This window comes from Thermobia domestica, chromosome 17 (assembly GCF_964235325.1).
Source record: "Thermobia domestica chromosome 17, izTheDome1.hap1.1, whole genome shotgun sequence".
Lineage (NCBI taxonomy): Eukaryota > Metazoa > Arthropoda > Insecta > Zygentoma > Lepismatidae > Thermobia > Thermobia domestica.
Genome location: NC_137470.1, coordinates 113,867,444 through 113,878,364, shown reverse-complemented (window position 1 = coordinate 113,878,364; position 10,921 = coordinate 113,867,444). Strand labels below are relative to the sequence as shown.

At 35.9% G+C, this 10,921-nt stretch overlaps 1 pseudogene; it reads right to left on the bottom strand.

Moving 5' to 3' along the window:
- Nucleotides 1-394: 394 nt before the first annotated feature.
- On the bottom strand, nucleotides 395-1,096 carry LOC145674652 (neo-calmodulin pseudogene; annotated as a pseudogene).
- Between the last annotated feature and the right edge of the window lie 9,825 nt (nucleotides 1,097-10,921).

The following is a 10,921-nucleotide window of genomic DNA, read 5'->3' as shown; positions in this document are numbered from 1 at the left end:
AAATCGCAAATAAAAGAGACAGACAGACGCACACACAGAGAGACATAGAAACTTCAGTACCGAACTTTTTAAGTTCGTTTATAAATGTACAAATTTGTGAAATGTAAACTACTCTAGTTTTTCGTTAAACTGGACAACTTAAAGTGTTCAGTGGGCTGTTCAGAGAAAAACTAGTTAATAATAATCTTAACATGATCTAATGATATTCATAACATAATCTAAGAAATGATGTTTGAATATTAATTGCTATTTACAGATTTACATAGATTTAGATTGCGTAATAACTAAGTAGAAAATTATAGCGCTCGTGTAAATCTAAAAAAATATATATTTCCAGTGACTTAAGTTTCTGTTTAATACATGTGATTGTTCGCAGTTTGTTTATATTGTAAGTTCTCGCATATTTTACTTGATAGACTATGTGGTATAATTAGGTGGTTGAAATTACTTTACATTTATTTCTTTTTCGTACCAAACTGCTGACGAGATTATATTTGCTCATGTCAACTTAAAGAGAGAGAACGTGAATATCCGTTTAACGCTGCTCCATCAACATAACGAACTCTTCAAAACCGATTTTTCCATCTCCATCAATATCAGCCTGATCTACCATATCAGGGATTTTTTCCAGATCTGTTGTCTTGCCAATACTTATCAGCAGATTTCTAATTTCCTCGCAAGTAATATACCCATCTCCATCTTTGTCAAAAGCTTTGAAAGCCTCTCGGAGTACATCATCGTGATCCTTCACTTCACTATTACTTTGCATTAATGCTAAGAACTCATCGAATTCTATCGTACCATTGCCATCGGCATCCAACTCGTCTATCAAGGCTTTCAGCTCAGCTTCCGTTGGATTTCTTCCCAATGTACGTAAAATATTTCCTAGATCATCTGTGGAGATGTAGCCAGAGTTGCTAGTATCAAATTGTCTGAAAATATTTCTATACTGCTGCACCACTTCTTCGCAAATCTCTGATTTGATTCCATTTTCCGTCTTGTTATTTGAAATTGACATTATCAACTATTTTGCATGCGATTTCACAAGATAATATGGTGAAGGCGGATAAATGTAATGAGCTACAGGCAAAACAAACAAATATGTCCTGATGAATGTTACCTTGAATTTGTCTTTCTTTCACATCAGTAGCACATTTATTATTTAGTTCTCATGTTACTAGGATGTTGCAAACAATGACAGTTACAATACTATGGGAAACAATTGAAACCTATTTATTTTCTCGAGGTTGATTGTTAGAAAGGTTAAATCAGGACATATATTCAGGGACGGCGCATCATTTGCTTTCGGGAGTCCAAGTGCTGCTTGTGTTCTAATGATGACTACGAGGAAGGAAGAAGAAGCAATAAACAAAGGTATATCCAAATCCTGGAGAGAAATGGGCTAAATTGCCACATTGGACGGAAATATTTCAACCACTAGATTTGTTCCCTTAATTGAGGCGTCTAATGGCAATAAAGCAGTAAATAACTTGGAAGTTTTGGATTACGAGGTCTTTACCATTTTTTAATAAGCTCTTCACTCACCTCTACCAGCAGTTGTTTAACGGCTTAAGGCAGTCCCTTCTACCCCAGTTAGCTTCGATGCAATTCTAGTTTTGGTTCAATTTCTTTCTCTATTTTTTTGTATTTGTTGATTCTCAATAGCTTGAGAGAGGTTATATTTATACTCTTGTCAGCCTGGCACCAAAACTGTAATCTTGCCAATGATTTTATTTGTATTTTACTCTTATTTTATAGGATATTATTTTTATTTAATTTAAAAAACACATAATACACACAACATAACACAGTATGCACAGCATACATCAATTATAATATGTATGCCAAATATTTTACATTCGGCTGTTAGCTTTCTTTAAGTTGGTTTCCACCTACCTGTATGTCAATTGTGTTGATTTTACCCGTTTCTCACACCCTTGTACTTTGTTTCTTTCTTGTAAATTTTGCTTTAATTCTTGTGAGTTACACCTGTTGTTTTTCACCTGTATATTTGTCTAATCTCCTGAGCATTAAACTATGACACTTACACCAACGAAAGACATGAAAAAAGAAAACAATAATACCAATGAAAAACAAAACACACGCAAACCCAACACCAAACCATAAATGACAGGATACTGTATAAATTCGACCTTCTAATTATCTTAAATTTTAGTATCTTTAGTGTTTATTTCTAGACAGTGAATATTTACATCTTTTAGAAGTTGTTTATTTGTGATTATTTCCCTTACGTTCCTACCACTCAAGTTTCCTCTTGCTAGCATTATTTCTTCGTACTCAAATATTACACCTTTCTCACGCTTTTGTACTTTGTTTCTAAGATGACGTCTAGAAGTAGTGGTGTGGTTACTTGTGGTAATGAAAACATTGAAGTGCAAAAGAATTGTTCAAAATGTGCAGTAATATTGTGTGACTCCTCTGATAGGTGGCTACATTTTAAACGTGGTAAAATTAAAAGTAAAAAAAATATTGAAGAATACCTGCAGTGGTTTTATCCAACATGCAAGCAACAAGGCGGCTCAGTTAACACGGGTACATCTGATGGCTATTCTGATAGTTTGCTAAAGTTTATCAGTATTTTACAGGAAGACATGTTAATAAAATTAGAAAATGAAGAGTTACTAAGAAGAACACTTAACCCTAGAACGGTCGGGCCGGGTCTGTGGGATCCATCTACAAATATTTTAAATAAATTTTTCAACTTAAAGTTAGCGGTTTGCGTTGTAACTTCGTATACCTTCCTGAAACGCATGATAAGAGACGTCAGTGTCCCAAACCAGTTTGATTTATTGTTAGTTTGCTTTTTATAGAGCTCTGAACATCGCGTAGGCCTGTCAGACCCAGCCCGACCGTTCACGTAACTTTTTTTTTTTTTTTTTTTTGCTAGTGTCAAGAATTTTGTAAGAAGTTTACTTCTTTTATTGTAATTACCTATTCGACATTTTTTGAGTGTGTATATACGAAGAACATTTCAGATGGTATTTTGAGCAACTTTTGAACATAATGGAATGAAAAACAGTTTCTCCGAGTAAAATTCGTAGAATTTTATATGATGAAAGTGAACTGGATGATTCCGATGCAGGTCCTGATTTTGAATTATTTAGTAACCATGATAGTAACAGTGAGTATGGTGCAGAAAATGATAGGAGTAAAGAATTGTTATTTGTTGCAGTAACTGATAAAACTCTACCCACCCAACCATTAGATAACAATCTTGCCAACAATGAAAACTAAAAAACTTTATCTCCTGACATTCAATACCTTTCAACATAGGTGGTGCCGTAGGTTATGTTAAACAAGCTTCTTCCTTCACAAGTATACTTTACAATATTACTTATCTATAACAACATTTAAGCAAGTATTGTTTTTATATTTTTGAAGAAAATCTCATATAATTTACTAACAAAAATATGTAGACAATTTCAAATATTTTTAAGAAAATAAGCGAAAACGCCACTTTTGAGCTCAAATACTTTTTTCTGCTTCAGAAGTACTTGCAATTACATAAAAGTATGTATTTATTTAAAAAATATCGTTCACAAATTAATTACGCAGTTTTATTTTCTTGGGCCTCTCAGACCCAGCCTGACCGTTCATGAAACTTTTTTCCGCCTGACCGTTGTAGGATTAAAGAAAATTTGGTCAAATTGAACAAAAAATGGTACTGTTGACCGAAACGTTTGATCAATATAGCGCCAACCAAACGTTTGGTCATCAGCACGAAATCATTTGGTTACGATTTGTTTCGTTGCAACAACCTAGTATTTAGTTACCAGTACCAAATATGCATTTGATAATCCTGACCAAATAAGTAGGATTTGATTGGGAATAGCAAAATATTTGCTTAAAGTGATCCAAGTTTGGTTCTTGGAACTAAATAATTTTGTTGTAAATTCCCAACCTGCATTAAGTGAATTCAACCAAGTGTTTATACCAAATTTGATCTACCAAAACATTTGGTAGCAATTATCAAATACTTTGGTTACAGGTACTAAACTGAAAATAATACGAGAGTTGTCACAAAAGTGGTAACAAAGCAAGAAATTATTAAATATGCGAATGAAAAGTTAGTACTATGTAAATATTATGTGCAGGTTGGATGAAATCACATATTCTATACTACGAACAATTGAAGGCTTTGGAGCAAAAACCGTTAAGTCCAGAAAGTGAAAGTATAAAGGAGATAGCTTCACAAGGATTTCTCCTCATCCAATTCTCTTCAAACTTGGCACCTATATAATAAACCGAAAATAAATTGACACGTATTTTTTGTTTCTTTCGAAAAATAGGTTAAGGGGGGAAAAGGCCCCTTCCCATAAAAGGATCCCCTTGACTAAAAGGGCCACATTAAAGAAACTAAACTCTACCGATGCAAATATGGCTTCAAAGTAGGAAATAGGGTTTTGTCGTTTTGGCGAGAAAAGTTTTATAGTGGGCAAAGATCTCCTTCGAAATGACCAAGGACTGCACAATCCTTACGGAAATTGCATTTCGGTGGAATTGCTTGAAACCGTGATATGTTGCAGATATGGTGTTCCTGAGAAAATGTTTCAAGGGACACAACCATAAATCACTGACCGTTTGGCCACTACAGGGCCACTTTTTCTTTAAAAAAAAAAACAGCCGAATATGACAACATTCTGGTTTCGATAAAAATGAATAAAACCGTGATATGTTTCAGATATTATGGTCTGGAGAAAAAGTATCAATAAGCACAATTGCCAATCACTGACCGTTTGGCCACTACAGGACCACTTTTTTTAAAACAGCCTAAGTTAACGACATTCTGAATTTCGGTAAAAATGACTGAAACCGTGACACGTTGTAGATATTGTGATCTTGGGAAAAGTCTTGTAGCAGATATGGTGTTCCTGAGAAAATGTTTCAAGGGACACAACCATACATCACTGATCGTTTGGAAACTACAGGGCCACTTTTTTGAAAGCAGCCGAAGATAGTGATATTCTCGATTTCGATGAAAATAACTCAAACTGTGATATGTGGTAGATACTGTGATCCTGAGAAAAAGTCTCAAGAGGCAGAATCACCCATCACTGACCATTTCGCCACTATAGGGCCACTTTTTTAAAACGAGCAGGATGTAACGGTATTCTGGATTTCGCTGTAATTGCTTGAAACTGTGATATGTTGTACAGCGTGGTCCGGAAGTGGACGTACAGCTAATTGGTGTTTTCTGATGGTTTTAGATCTTACCCACATTTGTTTGGTAACATTGCTTGGCATTGTCTGGTAACATTGATTGGCGTGGAGCACCAGGATGTAGCACCAGCGCACTTCGCGATTCATGTGCGCATTTACCTGAATCACACGCTTCCTGGCCGCTGGATTGGAAGAGGTTGTGCATCTTCACCAGCTCCCTTTGCCTGGCTTCCAAGATATCCCAATCTAACGACAACAGACAATGCTCTCTGGGGTTTCATAAAGCAAGAAGTAAGAAACACTCGATATCACACAACGCAGTGATTACGAGCAGCTGTGGAATACGCCCTCACCCTCGTGACTCCGGAGTATCTCCGCAAAACATCTGCGAGAACTTTGCGCAGAATACAGCTGTGTTATGACATGGATGGTGATCATACCAATGTTTATGACTCTTAAGACTTCAAGGTAACTGCGTACAGACTTTCTACCATAACTAACACTATACTGTTGAAACCTAAAGGGGGAGTACGCCCACTTCCGGGTCCGGGGCCACATTTTTTAAAACAGCAGAAGGTAAGGATACTCCTGCAATTTTGGTAGAATTGTATGAAACCCTGGAACGTCCTATCCCACAACCTGGAAACGGGATGGGGAGAGTAGCAGGCAACATCATTTGAACATAGACAACATTCAGGTGTTCATCTTGATGGACAAAGGAAAACCCTGGAAAGCCCTAGACAATTTTTTTCAGGATCATGACATCTACAACATATCACAGTTTCATTCATTTGCATCGAAATCAAAAATATCGTTATATCCACCTGTTTTTTTTTTAAATCTGGACCTGTAGTGGCCAAACGGTCATAATTCGATGGTTGTGTCCATTAAGACTTTTCCTTATGATAAGAAGATCTTCAATATATCTTAGTTTTACTCAATCTTACCAAAATCCAGAACATCGTTATAGTCGGTTGTTTTCAAGAAAGTAGCTCTACAGTGACCAAACGATTAATTAATTGTGGTTGTGACCATTGAGACTTTATCCCAGGATAACAATATCTACAATATACGTATTACGGTTTCTGTCATTTTAGCCGAACTATCACCGAAGCATCACTATCTTCGGTTGCTTTAGAAAAAGTGGCGTCGAAGTGGCCAAACAGTTAGTGAGTGGTAGTTTGCTCATAAAGACTTTTTCTCAGGGTCACAATATCTACAACATATCATGGTTTCAAGCAATTCCACCAAAATCCAGGATAACGTTACCTTCTACTGTTTTCAAAAATGTGGCCCTATAGTGCATTTGCAGTGGTTGGCATTTGTGCTTACTGAGACTTTTTCACAGGAACACATCTACAACATATCACAGTTTCAGTTATTTTCATCGAAATCCAGAATATCACTATCTTCGGCTGCTTTCAAAAAAGTGGCCCTGTAGTGGCCAAACGATCAGTGATTGGCATTGTGCTTATTGAGACTTTTTCTCAAGACCACAATATCTGCAACATATCACGGTTTTGTTCATTTCTACCGAAATCAAGAGTGGCCCTGTAGTGGCCAAACGGTCGTGATTTGTGGTTGTGCCCCTTAAGGTTTTTTTCTCAGGAACACCATATCTACAACATATCACGGTTTCAAGCAATTCCTCCGAAATGCAATTTCCGTAAAGATTGTGCAGTCCTTTGTCATTTTGAAGGGGGCCATTGCCCACTATAAAACTTTTCTCGCCAAAACGACGAAACCCTATTTCCTACTTTGAAGCCGTCTTTGCATCGGCAGAGTTTAGTTTCTTTAATGTGGCTCTTTTAGTCAAAATTATCCTTTTATGAAAAGGGGGTCTTGTCCCCCTTAACCTATTTTTCGAAAGAAACAAAAAAAATACGTGTCAATTCATTTTCGGTTTAGTATATAGGTGCCAAGTTTGAAGAGAATTGAATGAGGAGAAAGCCCCCTTTACATTTTCACTTTCTGGACTTAGCGGGCTTTTGCCCCAAAGTCTTAAATTATTTTGAGTCTTTTCTCTCGTGCTATATCCTGATCGAAATATGTTTGTTCAACAACTCCTTACATGTAACTTTTACGTATGTACAATCACCCACGAAAGTATAGCCAGCCACCAAAGTAATTCCCCCCTACGCGCTCTAATTCCGTTACTTTGGGTCCAGGTCTTTTGCAGTTGTGAGAACGCCTAGACAGATGCAACCCAACTTACACGTAACTTTTCTCGGCACTGACAGTAGTTGGTAGCACTGAGTCAAGTCTTTATGCAAGTAAAATTGTGAGTATATCACGCACGAAACATTTCTCCATTCTGAGAACCTTCTCTCTGGTTCAGAGCGTGTTGTCCAATGAACATATGTTAATCTCAATATTTTTGTGTATGTAATGTATTTTTTCATTGTATACTATATATTCAAAGAAATAAAAACACTGATCACATACAAATCAGAAAATGCTTGAAAGTAGCTGAAAATATCAAATATAGAACAACTACTGGAAATAACTTTGTAAACGATTGCCTCCATTGAGAGACCTTCTCCAATTCTCCTCATTCCAACATGTTTTTCTTTCTACGGAAGAGAAGATCTTGCTTATCACGGTAACTGCTCCCTCCCAGAGAAAATCCCCGCCGTTCGAAGGGGTTCATTTTCAGACAAAATTTTATTACTCCATATACGATAGGAACATGAAATTAGAAATGAAGCATCAAATAGGGTCGCTACATTACATAAACAAAATAGCACACAAAAGGTAAATAGAACAAAAACGAGTCGTGCACCCATTTGAGTAATATTTATTCGTATGGCTTTGAGATTTATCAATAATGCCTCCTTAATCATTTTGCCATGTATGGAATGGGCCCAGGGAGTAACTAACGGAACCGCAGACCTTGCCGTGCGGGAGGGCCCACAGGCTCCGGGATGCCGATAAAAATTTGGAGAAAGTTATCCCAATAATTCGAAATCAACTTTTTCTAGAGGCCTAAATAAGCTTATTAATGCTGGCGCCCCACAAAAGTGTTGAGTTGATTTTGAGTTTAACGTCTTGTTCAGCAGCGAGGCTATATGAGATGGACCTACTAATTAACGTGGAATCCTAACCACATGAGCTCCCGCCGGGAATTGAACCCGCGTCTCCCACGCCAAAGACCCCTACAGAAAAGAATCTACGTTACGTCGCTGGTCATTAGTTGCTGGGATGGTCCCGATTTACAGTACATTTCGTCTTTAACTTCTAATTTCCAAAGAAGAAAACACGACAGAAATTATTTTCACATTCTTTAAGTTGTATCAGCACGTGTAGAAATAGACAGTTCTATGTTTATGTTCCATAACTACTAGTTTATTTTCTTATATTCATATGAGGAGTTTGTGGCAAATTGTTGCCACATGATCATGAGGCAGCTAATCATGAGGCGCAATCCACTAGCAGTTCGAATTCCTCTGAAGAGCATGGTCCGAATTTTAATTGTCCTAAGTATTTCTGTGTTCGTGTTCCTGTAGTGTTTGGAATACGTCAAAAGCATATGAGGTGCCAGTTGCGAACAATACTCCGGTTGGAGCATTTACTTGAAAAAAAAATGTGAAAGGAGGAAACTCTCATTGCAGCTACTTGGGTTGAAATCCTGTCGTATGGGAAGATAATGATTATATAATTGGTATTGTAATTATGTTATTCCTTGATTATTATTATCATTAATAATAATAATAATAATAATAATAATAATAATAATAATAATACCACAATGGAAAGAAAAAGTAAAATAGTCGAAGGTATTCATAGGAACAGAAAAGATATAGAGTATGTCAGATGTTTCTTACAAGGGACATCACCCAATTGTCCGGCTCCGATTTCAATGAAATTTTTATTGCTGATAGAGGACATGTATTCATTACTTGTGATGACAGAAATTTTTGCCATGGTGCATGTTTTCTATTTTTTAATAATTTTTAAAGGTTGCGATGTGGTTAATAGAGATTACTGCAGAAGTCCCTTACTACCCTTTGTAAACGAAGTGTTAATGAAATAACAACCATGTAGATCGTATAGGGCCTAGGGGAAAGTCGTATGGTACACATGACCTTGACGGCAGCCATCTTGAAATCCGCCATTTTGAATTAAGGTCAAGATTTTTAAATGGGAATAGGGTAATATGATACATAATTTCGGGCTAAAATTTAATCAGGAAGACAATGGTGAAGTTAGTTTTGAGATACACCCATTTGGGGAAAAGTTACAGGCATATTAATTGTTTATACTTACTATGTGCGTAAGTCCCTTACCTCCGCTTTTAACCCGCGTATTAATGATAATAAGTGGATAAAGGTTTCGGTAATACATATTATGGCTAGAGGAAATAGATACGATAAGGGTATCATTGACGGCAGCCATCTTGAAATCCGCTATTTTGAATTAAAGTGAAGTTTTGAAAAATGAAAACCATAGCATGTGGCACCTAATTTTAATAGTAAATTTTCCCCAAAAGCCAATGGTATGCTTATTTTTGTTCTATAGTTAACTACTATGAATTTATTACTCTTCTAATGAGCATGAAATGTCCATTATTCGATCTTTCAAATTGGCAACACTCCTAATTTTCACCGCATGTTTTAAGATTCCAACTGGCACTTTGCAATTGTTGCCATGGCTCATGTTTTCTAAATTTATTACATTTTTTAAGAGTTGCGATTTGTCAGTTCATGAATAGTGTTGGGATAAGCATCCAGCAATCTTTCTGAAATTTGAAGCCATGTAATTATTAATTTCCTAGGCAATGCAATTATTTATTTCCTATACCTGCCCTTCAAAAACTCGTTTACTGACATGAATTATCACACAACGAAAGAACTCCAACTTTGCATTCAGGTAATACCGAAGTCGTAGCTTGTAATGGATAGTAGATGAGACGAGAAATCAAATGAAAATTCACTTCAAAAAAGAAAACGAAATATGATTTTTGTGTAAATCAATGGTCTTTTGTTTTGTTTTATATTTATTTGTTTATTGTATATTTATTTATTTTCTATGGCAATATTTTAGCTAGTCAGACAAAAAAGTCATTCCTTTTTTAGCGATTGTTGTCGATGGTTAATTTTTGTAAGATTTATAATCCGTATTGATCGGGAACTCGATTAAGTTACACCTCTTTATAAACAAGTTACCTGTTTTCATATTTTGTTCATGGTACAAACAGTGTGTTGGGAACAGTCATATTATGTCTCTCTGATATTTTTTATCATTGCTGGTGTTCCTTTAAAGTTGTAAAATTGTATTTATTTTAAAAATACTACTTGTCGTTTGCGCAACATGTAGGCTACATTTCATGATAATTTTGAGTTCGTGTAACACCGGTTTGTTATAATTTTATTTGTATTTCTTTACGTCACATAGGTCCATAGATTCCTCATGTACTCTGGGTTAAAATAAATGATTACACTGCCTAGGAAATTAATAATTACATGGCAAGTCTTCAAAATTCAGAAAGATTGCTGGATGCTTATGCCAACACTATTCATGAACTGACAAATCGCAAGTCTTAAGAAAATGTAATAAATTTAGAAAAGATGAGCCATGGCAACAATTGCAAAGTGCCAGTTGGAATCTTAAAACATGCGGTGAAAATTAGGAGTGTTGCCAATTTGAAAGATTGAATAATGGACGTTTCGTGCACATTAGAAAAGTAATAAATTCATAGTAGTTAACTATAGAACAAAAATAAGCATACCATTGGCTTTTG